This window comes from Nyctereutes procyonoides, unplaced genomic scaffold (genome assembly GCF_905146905.1).
Source record: "Nyctereutes procyonoides isolate TBG_1078 unplaced genomic scaffold, NYPRO_anot_genome, whole genome shotgun sequence".
Lineage (NCBI taxonomy): Eukaryota > Metazoa > Chordata > Mammalia > Carnivora > Canidae > Nyctereutes > Nyctereutes procyonoides.
The window spans coordinates 4,226,558-4,243,789 of NW_026575022.1; the positions used below are offsets into that span (position 1 = coordinate 4,226,558).

Sequence of the window (17,232 nt, forward strand, 5' to 3'; positions counted from 1 at the left end):
TGCCATACTTTTTTGAAACATGTTTCTACTTCTACTTCTCTATCTCTGCCTGGCCATTCCTGATTTATATTTTCATCATGAGTCTTTATAAAATTATTCCTTAATGTGACAGTGATCTTATGGCTGATTTCAGTATCACCTCCCTCCCAACAGGCACTTCTTTCTAAGAATAAAGACTATTAACTTTTAATAATTGAAGGCCATTATCCAGTTGTCAATTTTGGCTCTCTTTAGAATTTGCTTCCTGGTCACTTATCTTTTTCAAATCACAAACTTATTATGTTTATCACTTATATTACTTCTACAAAACTTAAGATAAATGGCATAACAAGATTTATCTTTAACTTCTTACTTTTGAATTTCTGCCTGCCACCTTTCTCTATAGTGCTTTTATTCAGGTATAATTATGTTCATAATTCTCGGGTCTTCTTTCTGTTCCTGAATGTTTTCCTTCAACCAAAATCTATACTTATATTCAGTACTACCCATGAGTGAAAGTTTACCACCACTTTAAATCTTTCTTTCAAATATAAATTTCCAGCTTTTCCACTTTTAAATTTATTCAACAGTCATGCTCACACAAACTTTCAAATATAGATACATAAATATAATCACAGAATCAATATTTGTGATAGTTAAATGAAAAAAATCTAAGAATTTCTCGAAAGAAAAGTAAGTAAACCATTGTACATGTATACACTGAATTCTGTTCAGCCAGTAAAAACAAAAACAAACAACAACAACAAAAAAACAAGGTAAATCTGAGGTTGAAAACTGTCCATGATATGGAGCAAAGTGAAAAAACAAGTAACGTAAATAGTATAAATCCATTTTTGTTCCAAATAGAAATTGTATGTGTGTGTTAGGTGTAGTTGGTATAAACTGATATAAAAATGTCTTGACAGATGCATGTCAAACTTTGAAATGCTCTTCAAGGGTTTAGATAGAAATGATGTTTTTCATTAAAGTTCTTAAAAAATATATGGATGTTTTTGACATATATGTATTTAACCTAGACACAAAAGACCCTATTGTATTTATAGTATGGAGAAAGAAATTAATTCATTATAGTAACTCTCCTTTTTTTAATCTATAGTACCCCTATGGAAGAAAAAATTTTTTTAAAGATTTATTTATTTATTTATTCATGAGAGACAAAGAGAGAGAGAGGCAGAGACATAGGCAGAGGGAGAAGCAGTGTCCTTGCAGGGAGCGATGTTGGACTGGATCCCAGATTCCAGGATCAGGACATGAGCTGAAGGCAGGTGCCCAACCGCTGAGCCACCCAGGCTTCCCTAAGGAAGAAATTTTATCCTACTTTTCATCCATTGCATAACATCAATTGCTAAATTTCTTTTCATCATTCACAACAAAAATGGCCGAGCTGAATATCTGACTTTTTTCAGGGTATCGTTCATTCTCTGTATAGTTCTTTTTTTAAAGATTTTATTTATTTATTTATTCATAAGAGACACCAAGAGAGGCAGAGACATAGGCAGAGGGAGAAGCAGGCTCCATGCAGGGAGCCCGATGTGGGACTCGATCCCGGGACTCCAGGATCACGCCCTGGGCCAAAGGCAGATGCTCAACAACTGAGCCCCCAGGCGTCCCTCTGTATAGTTCTTATACAGTGTACACACATACACACTCATTCTCACACACTCACTCACTTCTTCACTGCCCTTAAGTAACACAAAAAGCTCTTCCAATTTTTCATTAGTATATTAGAAACTAGCTTTTCTGTGGATAGTTCTCTGCCTTTGCCTTCTGCACAAGCTTGTTTTGTCACTGAGTCTAATGCAACTGAGGGCTACATTTTAAATTTGTCTAGACATCCTTCATTCTTTACAGTTATCATTCTTGCTGTCTGAAATTCCTCTGTTTGTTTGCCAGTCATTTGCTTTTCCAAATAATATTCATTCAGAAAACTTTCCCAACTACTCCCAGTTAGTTCCAATTATGTGATTTGTGCTTTCTCTGTCCTTATTTATGTGTATTTTGAGAGTTTCTATTTTATAATATAAAATAGTTTTTCTATTTCTGTCTGGAAAACTGTCCTGTCTTCTTTTTTTATTGTAAATTCTTTTATTCTAATTTAAAATTCCATTTCTTAATCTAATTTATGTTGCTCTCTATATAGACAATTTGACTATAGCATTTAAAAAAATCTTTTATTAGTTCAGAAGATGCTCTAGAGCATAGATTTTCTGAAGTAGATGACAGTAACTCCATAGTGTCTAACATAGTTTCATGTGCTCATGACTACTGGATAAATATGTGATAATGATACAGTAAGTGTGGAAATACTGTACATACCACATTTCTTGGCTCTAATTATTTTAAAACCTTATTTATTTAAATATCTCAAAGACCACTTGTAAATCTAAAGATAGTTAAGAAAGCTCTTAAAGTCATTAGCAAAATAATACATTTCATGATTTGAATAATTACAAAGAAATACTTTTTCACTTTAAAGCTTTATCAATAGTACCAGTTTACCATTAAAATATTTTAAGATCACAAGAGACATGATTGCTTTGAAATATTCTACTTTGAATGCCTTCTAGTAACACTCTATAACATTCTGGTACTTGGCATAATATGACCAAATACATCTAAATTTTATAAAGAAATGTTTATTTCCCCATACAGCAATTTGCACAAGTTATATGTACAGTCAGAATATGAAAGCTTAATTCTATTTTTAAACATAATTTCACAAACTCAGTCTTAGGAAATATATGTCCTCTACTTGCCAACTCTCTTTTACTCTCAGAAAGTGATCGTTTGAGTGATGGAGTTAAAGAACTTTGACAAACTGAGTCATAAAATTTGTGTCAAACTTGATGTAATGATGCTGTAAACATCAAGTGACATAGCAAACGCATGGCCAACTTGCTCATGCAGAGTGATTCTTTAACAAAATGGCTGCATATGACCTTAAGCAAGTTGCTTTGAGTGTACTAAGGAGTATCCAGTGTTCCTTGATATATGCCTTATATGAGTCAGATGTCATAGTACTTGTTGATAGCTTAATATATTTCACAGATTTACTTCTCATTTATAGACCATCTGAATATTATCAAAACAAATTTACTTGCAAAACAGGTAAAACAGAGTGATAGTATGACTTGAACATGACCGGATTTGTTGTTTCTGTTACATTTACACTTTACTATTTATTGTAGGATTCAGAAACACAATTGAGCTTTGATTTGATTTTGATTTCTTAAAATATTTTTCATCTCTTTTTAGTTAGCTAGACTGAATATATTTCTTTCATATAAATAAATCAAGTCCTCTCTTTGAAATTGAGATAAAATTCCCATTTGGCAACTTATTTATATGATGACATTATAAATTACAATTATTTTAATTCTTTGGAAATTACTGGATTAATGCAAAATTAATATGTAGTAACTTAAAATCTTGAGCTATAATATTATCTTCTTCATGCTGAAGCTTAATACTTCTATGTGTAACAAAAGGTCTCTTCTTTTTCAGTGTTTATATTCAACTCTACTTATGTACCAAACAAGCATTCCTCAAATTATAGTTTTGTCTGTACTGAACTTATTAAAAAGAGATTGTGAAATTCATTGATTATAAACAATATTGAATTTATAGTATTAAACTTTATATATAATTTGTCAAGTTTTTAGTTTAGTTGTACAATATCAAATTTATTGTCCTACGCTCCTTAGTGATACACTTAGAAAATGGAAAAGGTATTAAGTTACACCGGCTTACTAGGAAATATAAATATAAATATATGCACGGACACATAGCCATACATATATATACATATACCTATATTGGCAGTTATTTTTTAAAATTCATTGGCTATATTATTGAATATTTTTAACATCCTAAAGATTTAAATATCTATTTAAATAGCAATCATTGAATATATTTATACCATAGAGAAAAATCAAAAGATTTTATACATGAGGAATTTTTTATTCTAATGAATACATTTTAATGAATTATTAATTTTCATATCTAAAGAGTATACTATCCTCTTTTTAAAAAGCTTCAATTTTAGCCTGTCATCAAATTGTATGTTTGTAGAATTATTTTAAAAGCAATTAAATACTGTGGAATTATTAATGGAAGAATGGGACTCGTGGCTTTTTAGATCACTGCAAAGCAGTGTACATCCAGACTTTTTTGTTTTCCTGTGGGCATGTCACAAAGGAGCCTTGCTATCTATGCAGGCACTGCCCTTGCCAAGGGGCAAAAGTTTAATGGCTCTTTCTAGAGATGTCTAATCTTTGGGAAGAAAAAGACCTGCATGCTTAAAAGAACAAGAATTGTGCTGGCCCTAGATGAGGTGGCTTTTTGAAAATTGAGGATCATGGTGCAGGAGCATCTGTGCATGGAGTGTCTGCAGCAGAGACTGTAGGAGCTTCATGGAGATATTTCTAATAGAGGTATATTTCTGAAAACTGTGCCTCAACTTCAGGAGTTTGGGAATAATAGTAAATTCAGTACATTGACTAAATTTACCCTAATAAAATGGGCAAGATGATTAGACTAAAAAGACAGGGATAATGAAAATCTCAGTTAAGAAAAAAAAAAAAAAGAAAATCTCAGTTGAACTTAAAATCCATCTCTTTTCCCAAGGTTTCTGGACTATGTAAGAAACCAGAGATACTTTATGACCTTAACAAAGGGGAAAGAGCCTGCCAGGTGGTCAGGGTATTCTGAGCTAGATTTAATTGATTTAGGAAATGGAAAACTAAAATGTTGAAGTTATTTTTTCACCTGAATACCATGGTACAAATGGATTCTCATTGCAAGGGTCTGCGTATTAAAGTGGAATGTGTTGGCTATTTCATCAGAACTTCATCTCAGATAATAGTAACAAGTACTCACCTATGTTCATTCCCGTCAGACCAAAATGGAGTTTTAACTAGCAGGATACCAGAGGATCTGATGATGAAGTCTCCTGACTATTCAATGCAATAATTATTGGCATAGCTTTTATTGATTGAATACTAACCAGTCCAAGGCAATTTAGCAATTCCTCTTGCCTTATTTCCGATTAAAACATTTTTCAGGTCAGGAAATATGTTCAGAGATGTTATGTCACTTCTGAGGTCATAAATTTGTAAGTGGAAGCCCTAGGATTTGAGTTGAAGTTCATGTGATTTTTAAGTTCATACTGGAATTTCAGTCACTGTAACTTGCTGGACAATTGATTTTTTTAATTGCCTTTTTTGTTTTTGTTTTTTTACATTTTTAAATTTAAATTCAATTTGCCAGTATATAGTAAAACACCCAGTGCTCATCCCATCAAGTGCCCTCCTCAGTGCCCATCACCCAGTTACCCCATCCCCCCACCCTGGACAATTGATCTTATCAGCCTTTTTTGGCACATATTAATCAAGGATCTTATTCAGCCTTTCCGGGACTCACTCTGTCTCTATTCTTGGATACCTGGTGCTGTTCTGTTGGCCAGGTCTGTCAAGTCTCGGAGATGTATGCCTGAACTCTTGCTGCTTGGCCAGCATGTACTTTCCCGCTTCATTTCTGCCAGTCTTGTTTTTCACATCTCCTCATCTAATGGGAACAGATTTCCTGGAACACATTTTGGGTTTGTTTTTGTTCTCTCTGCCTTTGTTCTACTTTTAACTTCTCTGTTTTTCTGCTCTTCTGGATAATTCCCCACCTTCGATCTTCATGTCTGCTTGGGAGAGCACCGGGTTTTCTCCATCCCTTTTTGCTTTGATTGTCAGTCCCTAACATCTCTTCCCAGTGTCTGTGTCCCTGGATTCCCCCAAATGCTAAACACCAGCTCATGCCATCAACATTGGTTTGTTCAACATTACATATGGAAATGGTCTTAGCTAAAAGCAAAATCTATCTATCTATCTGTAACATGCCAGACACTAAGAAAATTTGGGGAAAGGATTGCTGATGGTTTAGCACAGCACTTTCCAAGGGTGCATCCAATATGTTTTATAGCCAAAAAAGTACTGAATAGATGCTGTGTACAGTAGTAGCATCTTGACACCTTCTTCTATGCCAAGGTTATTTGCTGGATCTTGGAGAAGTTAGTAAAAGAGAAACCAGTATAGACACCAGTGTAGCCAAGTGGTAACTTGTAGTGCAGATATCAGGTATTTAGAGGATACTTCACACTTTACCAACCTGCAATGTTGTACTAGTGGGTACTGGCTGAATATAAGCTCGGACTCTTACTCATCTGAGAAACACACAATTTAAAAATTATTATTAGTAAATATCAAACTGTTAATAACATGGTTAGTAGCATGGGGATCCCTGGGTTGCTCAGTGGTTTAGCACCTGCCTTTGGCCCAAGGCGCGATCCTGGAGTCCCGGGATCGAGTCCCACGTCGGGCTCCCTGCATGGAGCCTGCTTCTCCCTCTGCCTATGTCTCTGCCTCTCTCTCTCTCTCTCTCTCTCTCTCTCTCTCTCTCTCTCTCTCTTTCTATCATAAATAAATGAATAAATAAATCTTAAAAAATAAGATGCTGAGTAGTATATAATCTTTTCACAGTTCACTTTTCTAAGTATTGATGACATAAATTTATTTTTTTACAAATTTAAATAGCATTTGGGTCATTGGTCTATGGACTTATTTTTATGTAGTAACTTTTATCCACTGATGTTTCTAATGCTGGAACGTCAATAATCTGAAACTCTTGCAAAATAGGTTTCCCTTGAGTCCCCTACAAAATAAGGACAATCTTAGAGTCAAAGCAGCCTATCATTTTCTACTTCTGTATATTGTTTTCAAAGGGAGCTACCCAAGCAAATGGAGATCAGAACTTTTCAGACCTAATGTATGGACCTGAATATCACTAGTGTCTGAGTATCAGCTTCGAACTATGTAAAGTGCAAATGGTAGTAAAATCTGTCACTATTCACAAGGTCCAGAGCAAGGCTAGCTTTCCTCTTAGTAATTTCTAGAAGTAGAAAAGTGACTTTTCCAGAGCATTTGATAAACCCATCAAACTACCGCCACTTAGAAAGTTCAGTGATTCATAAGTTTTATGACCTCCCTAGCTTCAAAACCTGATATAAAACTGATGTAATGCTGGTTTAATTGAAAACACACAGGGAGATTTTCACCACTTCCTGAGTAAGGAACAGAGCAATATAAATTATATTGAAATTTTGTCTGTGTGTTTAATTGCTGAGTAGAGCACTGCAATTGATAGTTTAAGTACTAATTATTTTAATGTAATTATATTTAATTATTGTAATTGCTATTCATATCTTATGTCCTAATAGGGAGACAGCAAGGGCCTTTTTCACAAAATTATTATGTTCTCCTCATGCTAGAAAGCAGAATTAGGACTTTATCTTAGTTTGCTTGAAACCAGCTATTTGCTACTTCATTTATTTCAAAATGAAATAAGTTACTAATTCTTTTGCCTTTTTGGTTAGATTATTTGATGAGGACATTTTGTAACAAGTGCCATAAAACCCTTTTAATTAAAAAAAAAGAAGTAATAGTGTGGATTCTTTGTGAATCGTGGCTTTGAATATTGTATACATTTACTTGTAGATCACACTATAAATTCACATCTTTTTTTTTTTTCTCCTGTCAGGCATCAGAGTATAAAGAAAGGGGTGGTTAGACATTGTGGATTTCTTTTTTTGCTCTCAATTTATAATGTGTAGCAATATATTCAGCTCAGTAAGTGTGCAAATTATAGCACATACAAGATTTGAAAATTCTAGAAATGGAAGGGAAAAGGCAATATACGGTAACTAAAAAACAAATTCTAATTTCTTGCCTCATATGACCTGAGTTTAATTTGTTTACATTCCATAAGAGAAACACCTATTTACCATGTTCTCTTTGATATAGTACATATAAAGCTGAAATACTGTGTTTCAGCTTGGATAATGGAGTCATTATCTTAATTTTAAACATTGTGTACCTGAAACTGGGATTCATGATGGATTCATTGGCTAAACAGAACTACTACAAGTAAAAACAATTTCTAGAAATTTAAGGACTTGAGATTTACTTTTAAAATTGCTTTTTTGGATAGTATGGGCAATGGGAATTGGGGAAACTTTCTCTATATATATATTTATATACTTCTAGAGCCCAGAAAAATACAAAATTATATATTAAAGAGAATAAAAGAGCTAGATGTTTATAACATCTGGTGATAGCCACTAATAATTATAATAATCTCTAAAATGTATAGTGTACATAGCAGGTGCAGACATTTGCCAAAAACTTTATGCATAGTATTATAGTCAATCCTCACAACAGCCCTGTGATTAAAACGTTACTCTTTTTCCATTTTATTGGGACAATAGGCACAAATAACACTGTCCCCAGAAAATTGAGCTATAGCTTCCTATTCTGACCAATTTTCAGACAGTTGAATTATTTGCAAAATAGATTGTCCCTTCTTCTTCTCAAAATGTGAAAATAGTCTTAGAAGTCTTTGTCATTTTCCACTCGGCACATGGTTTCCAAAGGCAGCTACCTAAACTAACGGAAATCAACAACTTTAAGACTTTTTTAAAAAAAAAAAACTATGGGTTAGAATATCACAACTATAAGAATGGACAAATATCTAGGGAAAATTATATATCCTGCATAATGTTTTTTGGATGGGCACAATCAGACGCAGTATTGCCCTCAGATTCTAAGCCACTGAGACTATGCTGAGCAAGAGTACAGCTCTTTGTGTTCTATTGCATAACGACTCTGTAACTTTGGGAAATGTACTCGATCTCTCTAACCTTCAGTTTTTCATTTTGTAAGATTAGGCTACTATCTATGTTAGAGAATTAAAGATTAAAGGAAAAGAATGGCCGTATTTTGCTTAGTGTGGACTCATTGCATGCTCACAGATTGTTAGCTACTTACTATTTTAACATTTTAGTGGTATCGTCTACATAATGTTGTTTCAGGATGGCTCTCAGTCAGGTTGTCTTAGCATCACTTGTGATACTTTAAGAAAAGCAAGAAATGCAGGGCATCTGGGTCACTCAGTTGGTGAAGCTTCTGTCTTTGGCTCAGGTCATGATCTCAGGGTTGTGGGATAGAGCCCTCCCTCAGCTCCCTGCTCAGCAGGGAGTCTGCTTCTCCCTCTCCCACTTCCCCTCCCCCAGCTTGTGATCCCCCCCTCTCAAATTAATAAATAAAATATAAAACAACAACAACAAGAAATATAAACCTTTAAAAGAGAGTACTGCCCAGTTTCTTTCTCTGTAGCTTCTGAGTTAGTGCTGTAGTGTGCAGGGGTTGGGGGGGCTGGGAGGGAGAGACCCAGTTCATTATGATGGGAGAAGCAGTATAATGGGAAATTTGGTATTTCAGAATATTCTGAAAAAAAAGTTTTTTTCTTCTTTTTAATGTATTATTTGGTTAGAAAGATTTTGTGTGTGTTTGTTTTTTAATGATCACCACCACATTTAACTAGATATAGGGCCTCAACAACTTCCTCACCCAATTAGTAAATGGGGTAAGTGAATATGAAGAAGGCCCACTAGCTTATTAAATATCTTTTAAGTTTCAGGTATATGAAATAGTGTTTCAGTAATTCCTTACATCATCCACTGCTCATCACAACAAATGCTCTCCTTCATCCCCATCACCTATTTTAGCCCATCCTTCCACTTACCTCCCCTCTGGTAACCATCAGCCTGTAAAAGTCTGTTTCTTTCTCTCTCTCTCTCTCTCTGTGTGTGTGTGTGTGTGTGTGTGTGTGTGTCTGTCTGTCTCTCTTTCTCTCTTTTATTCCTCTTTGCTCTTTTGTTTTCCTTCTTAAATTAACATATATGAGTGAAATAATATGGGATTTGTCTTTCTCTGATTGAGTTATTTTGCTTAGCATTATATTCTCTGCTCCATCCATGTCCTGGCAAATGACCCAGTTTCATTCTTATTTTTATGGCTAAATGGTATTCCTGTGTGTGTGTGTGTGTGTGTGTGTATTTATGTACACCACCTCTTCCATATCTGTTCATCAGTCGATAGACATTTGAACTGTAATTTGGCTATTGTAAATAACGGTGCTGTAACACAGAGGGACATGTATCCCTTTGAATTAACTTTTTAAATATTTTTTGGATAAATACCCAAGAGTACAATTCCTAGATTGTAGAGTAGTTCTATTTTTACATTTTTGACAAACTTCCATACTGTTTTGCACAGTGGCTGCACCAGTTTGCATTCCTACCAATAGTACAAAAGGGTTCCTTTTTCTCCACATCCTCATCAACAACCGTTATTTCTTGCATTATTGATTTTAGCCATTCTGACAGGTGTGAGGTGATATCTCATTGTAGTTTTGATTTCCCTGAAGGTGAGTGATGACGGGCATCTTTTCATGTTTCTGTTGACCACATCTGGATGTCTTCTTTAGTGGAATTCCTGTTCATGTCTTCTGCCAATTATTAAATTATTCTTTTTTTGATGCTGAGTTTTATAAATTCCTTATAAATTTTGGATCCTAACCCTTTACTGGTCATGTCATTTGCAAATATCTTCGCCCATTCCATAGGTTGCCTTGAGTTTTTTTGATTATTTCCTTTGCTCCGCAGAAGCTTTTTATTTTGATGTCCCAATAGTTTATTTTTGCTTTTGTTTCCCTTGCCTCAAGGGGTGTGTCTAGAAAAAAGTTGCTATAGCTGTGTCAAAAAGGTTACTGCCTGAGTTCTTTTCTAGGACTTTTATGGTTTCAGGTCCCATGTTTAGGTTTTAAAACCATTTTGAATTTTTTTTTTTGTGTGTGTGTGTGTGTGTATGGTGTAATAGTGAAGTTTCATTCTTTTGCATGGAGCTGCCCAGTTTTCCAAACAAAATTTGATGTAGAGACCATCCTTTTCCCATTAATATTCTTTCCTGCTTTGTTGAAGATTAATTAACCATAGAGTTTTGGGTTTGTTTCTGGGCTTTCTTTTCTGTTCTCTTGGTATGTGTCTATTTCTGCAGCAGTAACATACTACTTTCATCACTACAGCTTTATAATGTAACTTGAAGCATGGAATTATGATGCTTCCAGCTTTGCTTTTCTTTTTTAAGATTGCTTTGGCTATTCAGGGTCTTTTGTAGTTCCACACAGATTTTAGAATTGTTTGTTCTAGTTCTGTGAAAAAATGCTCTGAGTATTTTGATTGGGATTCCATTTTTACCTTGCTTTGGATAGTTTAGATGTTTTAATAATATTTGTCCTTCCAGTCCATGAGCATGGAATGTCTTTCCATTACTTTTTGTCTACTTCAGTTTTGTTCATCAGTGTTTTTTAATTGTCAGAGCACAAGTCTTTCACCTCTTTGGTTAGGTTTATTCCTAGGTATCTTAGTAATTTCAGACAAATTATAGATGGGATTGTTTTGTTTATATCTCTTTCTGCTGTTTCATTATTGGTGGTGTAGAGAAATGCAACAGATTTTTGTACATTAATTTTGTAACCTGCAACTTTACTGAATTTACTTATCAGTTCTTGCAGTCTTTTGGTGAGTCTTTTGGGTTTTCTATTTGTAGTATCATGTCATGTGCAATAGCAAAAGTTTGACTTCTTCCTTGCTAATTTAGATCCCTTTTATTTCTTTTAGTTGTCTGATTGCTGTGGCTAGGACTTCCAGTACTGTTTTGAATAAAGGTAGTGAGAGTGGACATTCTTGTCTTGCGCCTTACTTTGGAAGAAAAGCTCTTAGGTATTTCCTTTTAAGGATGATGTTAGCTGTGGGTTTTTCATAATATGACTTTTGAAGTATGTTCCCTCTACATCTATTTTTTGAGGGTTTTTTTTTTATCATGAATGGATGTTGTACTTTGTCAAATGCTCTTTCTTTGTCTATTGAAATAATCATATGATTCTTCTCCTTCCTCTTACTGATTTGATGTATCACACTGATTAGCAGATACCCTTGCAACCCAGGAATGAGCAGTCACTTCATCGTGGTGAATGATTTTTTAATGCATTTTTGGATTTAGTTTGCTAGTATTTTACTGAAGATTTTTTCATCTTTGTTCATCAGGGATAGTGGTCTGTAATTCTCTTTTTTAGTGGTGCCTTTACTTGGTTTTGGTATCAGCTAATGCTGATTTCATAGAATGAATTTGGAAGTTTTCTTTCCTTTTCTATTTTTTGGAATAGTTTGAGAAGAATAGATATTAACCCTTCTTTAAATACTCAGTAGAATTCTCTCATGAATTCATCTGGTCCTGGACTTTTGTTTATTGGGAGTTTTTTGATACCTGATTCAGTCATCTTGCTAGTTATCGGTCTGTTCAAATTTGTTGTTTCATCCTGTTTTATTTTTGGCAGTTCATATGTTTCTAGGAATTTATCCATTTCTTTTGAGGTTGCCAGTTTGTTGGCATATAGTTTTTCATAATAAATTCTTATATTTGTATTTCTGTGGTGTTGGTTAGTTGGTTATTATTTCTCCTCTCTTATTTGTGATTTTATTTAAGTCCTTTCTCTTTTTCCTTGCCAAGTCTAGCTAGAGGTTTATCAATTTTATTGATCTTTTCAAAGAACGAGCTCCTGGTTTCATTATTATTTTTTTAGTTTTAATATCATTTATTTCTGCTCTGATTTTTATTATTTCCAGGTATCTGCTAGTTTGGGTTTTGTTTGTTGTTCTTTTCTTTAGCTCCTTTAGGTGTAAAGTTAGGTTGTTTTTTTGAAAATTTTCTTCTTGAGGTAGACTGTATTGCTATAAACACTTATGCTGCATCCCAAAGATTTTGGACCTTGTTTACATTTTCATTTATTTGCATGAACTTTTCTATTTCTTATTTTATTTCCTTTTTGACCCATTCATTGTTTATTAGTATGTTATTTAACCTCCATGCATATGTGGTCTTTCCAGATTTTTTCTTTTTAAATATATTTATTTATTTATTCATGAAAGACACAGAGAGGAAGAGACACAGGCAGAGGCAGAAGCAGGCTTCCGGAAAAGGAGCCTGATGTGGGACTCGATCCCAGAACTCTGGGATGACGCCCTGAGCCAAAGGCAGATGCTCAACCACTGAGCCACCCAGGCGTCCCTCCAGATTTTTTCTTGTGGTTTGCCTCTAGTTTCATAGCATTGTGGTCAGAAAAAGTTGCATGGTATGACTTCAGTCTTTTTAAATTTATTTATACTTGTTTTGTGGGCTAATATTTGATCAATTTTGGAAAACGTTCCACGTGCACTTAAAAAGAATGTTTGGCTCTTTTAGGATGGAATGTTCTGAATATATCTGTCAAATCCATCTGTTCCAGGGTGTCATTCAAAGCTGTTGTTCCCTTGTTGATTTTCTGTTTAGATGATCTGTCTTTTATACCCTTTTTTATTATTAACTGTTTTATGCATTTGGTTGGCCCCATGTTGGATGCATAAATGTTTATATTTGTAAATAATTACATCTATTACATGTTCTTGGACTATTCCTTTATCATTATATAGTGCACTTTGTCTCTTGTTGCAGTCTTTGTTTTAAGGTTCTTTGTCCAATGTAAATATTGCTACTCTAGCTTTGTGTTGACACCATTTGCTTGATCTTTCTCTATCTCCTTGCTTTCATACTGTAGGTGTCTATAGTTCTAAAATGAGTCTCTTGCAGGCAACAAATAGATGGGTCTTATTTATTTATTTATCCATTCTGTCCCCTTGTGTCTTTGAGGCATTTATTCCATTTACATTCAGAGTCATTATTGATAGATATGTATTTATTGCCATTTTATTATTTGTTTTGTGGTTGTTACTGAAGATTTTCTTTTTTTTGGAGTTTCTTTGTTTTTCTTTTTTAATTTTTTTTTATTGGAGTTCAATTTGCCAACGTATAGCATAACACCCAGTGCTCATCCCTCCAAGTGTCCCCCTCATTGCCCATCACCCAGTCACCGCAAAACCCCACCCACTTCCCCTTCCACTACTCCTTGTTCATTTCCCAGAGTTAGGTGTGTCTCATGTTTTGTTACCCTCCCTGATATTTTCACTCATTTTCTCTCCTTTCCCTTTATTCCCTTTTACTAATTTTTATATTCCCCAAATGAATGAGACCATATAATGTTTGTCCTTTTCTGATTTACTTCACTCAGCATAATACCCTGCAGGCCCCTCCATATCGAAGCAAATAGTGGGTATTTGTCATTTCTAATGGCTGAGTATTATTCCATTGTATCTTTTATTGTATTTCTCTCTTTCATGGTTTGCTGATTTTCTTTAGTGATATATTTGGATTTCTTTCTCTTTATTCATTGTATGTTTATTAGTGGGTTTTGATGTATAGTTCCATTAGGTTTGTATATAACCTCTTCTGCATATAGCAGTCTATATTAAGTTGATGGTTGCTTTTTTTTAAAACTTTTATTTTTTTATTTTTTTTAATTTTTATTTATTTATGATAGTCACAGAGAGAGAGAGAGAGAGAGAAAGAGGCAGAGACATAGGCAGAGGGAGAAGCAGGCTCCATGCACCGGGAACCCGATGTGGGATTCAATCCCGGGTCTCCAGGATCGCGCCCTGAGCCAAAGGCAGGCACCAAACCGCTGCGCCACCCAGGGATCCTGATGGTTGCTTACCTTTGAGCCATCCTTTACTCCTCTTCTTCCCACAGTTTAGATATACGTTTTTACATTTTACATCCTATTATTATGTGAAATCCTTGATTTCTTTTTACAGAAATATTCATTTTTACTGCTTTTTTTATTTCCTACCTTCATACTGTCACTTTTGGTCTCTCCTTTCCACTCAAAGTGTCCCTTTTAATATTTCTTGCAGGGTTGGTTTAGTGGTCATGAACTCCTTTAGTTTTTGTTTGTCTGGGAAGCTCTTTGTCTCTTTGTGTTCTTACGATAGCCTTGCTGGTTAGAGTATCCTGGCTGTGGATTTTTCCCATTCAGCACTTTGATTATATCATGCCGCTCTCTTCTGGCTTGGAAAGTTTCTACTGAAAAATCTGCTGATAGCCTTCTGGGGTTTATCTTTTATGTTACTATCTTGCCGCTTCAAAAATTTTTTCTTTATCATTGTATATTGCCATTTTAGTTACAATATGTCTTGGTGTGGATCTGTTTTTATTGATTTTATTGGGGGTTCTCTGTGCCTCCTGGATTTGGATGTCTGCTTCTTTTCCCTCAGATTAAGGAAATTTTCAGCCTTTCCCTAAGGACTTCCCTTAGGGAAGTTTTATTTATTCAAATAAATTATCTGCCTGCTTTTCTCTCTTCTTCTTCTGGGATTCCTATATTACAAATGTTATTACATTTGATGGAGTAACTGTGTTCCCTATGTTCTCATTTTGCATAATTCTTTTTTTTTCTTTTTTGTTCAGCTTGATTACTTTTCATTACTATGTCTTCTAGGTCATTAATTCATTCTTCTGCTCTTCCAGCCTTCTTGCTGTTCATCAAGTGTGTTTCTCATTTTGTTTACTGAGCCCTTTGTCTCTACTGTATTATTCCTTACCTTTGTGATAGAGGTCTTACAGATGCCTTCTATTCTTTTTTCAAGTCCAGTGAATATCCTTAAGATAATTATTTTAAATACTCCATCAGGCATGTTGGACAGATTTCTCTGTCTTCTTCTTTTTATTTATTTATTTTTTGGTCTAGGTCTCTTTGCCTGGTTCTCTGTGCCAGGAAAGTCAGCTGTATCTCTTGTTCTGGGTAGTAATGGCCTTTTGAAGAGGGGTCCTGTAGTGTTCTGCCATTTGTATTACCTATTCCCCAAGCCTGCCCATTTTCCTTCAGGCCAGTCATCTTCAGAGGCTCCTTTTGCATGTTATGGGCATGGTTTGGTCCCTGGCCTGAATGTGGCACATTTTAACTCATTGCATTCTGATCTGCTTGTAAAATGAGACTGGTCATCAACACTGCTGGAACTGAGGCTCTGCACAACTCCCCAGTTGGGAGAATCTGTGGGAATAGGGATTTGACTGTGTCTTCTGAGGGAGGAAGCCCACAGTGCTGGGACTGAGGCAAGGGGGACTGTGAAGGGGGGTTCCAACAGAGCATGGGGGAGTGAAGTTTGGCGTAAGCAATTCATGTAGTGAGTATAGGCATGATGCTGGTTCCTGCAGGTGACACTGTGCATATGCTGAGGGATGGCAGAGAGAAATGGTGCCTGTCAGCTCCTTTGTTCCTGGAGGAGTCTCTCTGTGAATGTATCTCTGGGACACACTGTGAAATGTGCAAGTAACTGCCCTACTGTGTGCCCCCGGAGCTCTTCAGATCACTGTTTGCATGCTGTATATCTGCAGGTTGTTTACTTCCCTTCTCTCAAAAAGCAGTGCACTGTCCTCCAGTCTCCATCCCTGCCATGCATACTGACCTTTAAAACTCCCAGCTTTAAACCCTGCTGGTTGTCAGGAGTCATGAAATTCAGCCACTCTCACTTTCCATGTTAATTGCTGTGAGCTTTCACTTTCCCCTGTGCCCTTCCCTGTAAGCTAGTCTTTCTCCTGTGCTTCTCTGTGACTGCAGCTCCCTCCCTACCACAGGAACCATGATACATTTCTCCTCCAAACCATCTCTCTTTACTTCTACCTTCTTAGATGAACTTCTCCTCTACCTTTAGTTATGGAGTCATTCTGCCAGTTTTCAAATCAATTTATGGGGGGATATTGAGGATGATTTGAAAGTTGCCAGTTATATTTGTGGGACTGGGTGAGCCTAGAGTCTTCCTACTCTGCCACCATCTTCCAACCTGCCCCATTTGTTAAATATCTTGACCCTAGACGTGATATAATTACCCCCTACCATTGGCAAGAATCAGTCAACATATCAGTCCCCTTTGTAAAAAGGGGAGCTAAGAAATAAAATCCCTAGTTGTAAAGCTATTTCCTAGCTGCAGTGATATGTTTTGAAGGGAGGAGTTCAAATTTTGGTGCATATCCAGCCATTTTACCAGGCTAACTGTGTGACTTTAAAAAAAATGAATTTCTATAATTTTGATTCATCATGGAAAAAAAGGGAATAATAACCCTAAATGAAGATTAAAAGAGAAAATGTACATAAAGTATTTGACATATGGTCAGGTATAATATGAATTCTCAACATATGATGCATGCTATAATCATTTTCATCATCATGCGGTCTGTGCTCTATATACATAAGATGATCACTTACTCCTCCCTCTCTTCCCTCATCTCTATGGTGATGTAATATTTCTATCTCATTTTTTATAAATAGTGATTAAATCTCATAATTTTATAAAGTTACAACTATTTGTGTCCTTATTTTATGAGGATTCCTTCCCACAGGCTTAGTAATACCAAGTGCTTT

The 17,232-nt window shown here is 35.3% G+C and overlaps 1 protein-coding gene across 1 annotated transcript in view; it reads left to right on the plus strand.

The window, feature by feature from the left end:
• The window catches only part of LOC129520989 (ephrin type-A receptor 6-like), a 727,437-nt gene that overhangs the window by 278,809 nt on the left and 431,396 nt on the right, over window positions 1–17,232 (plus strand).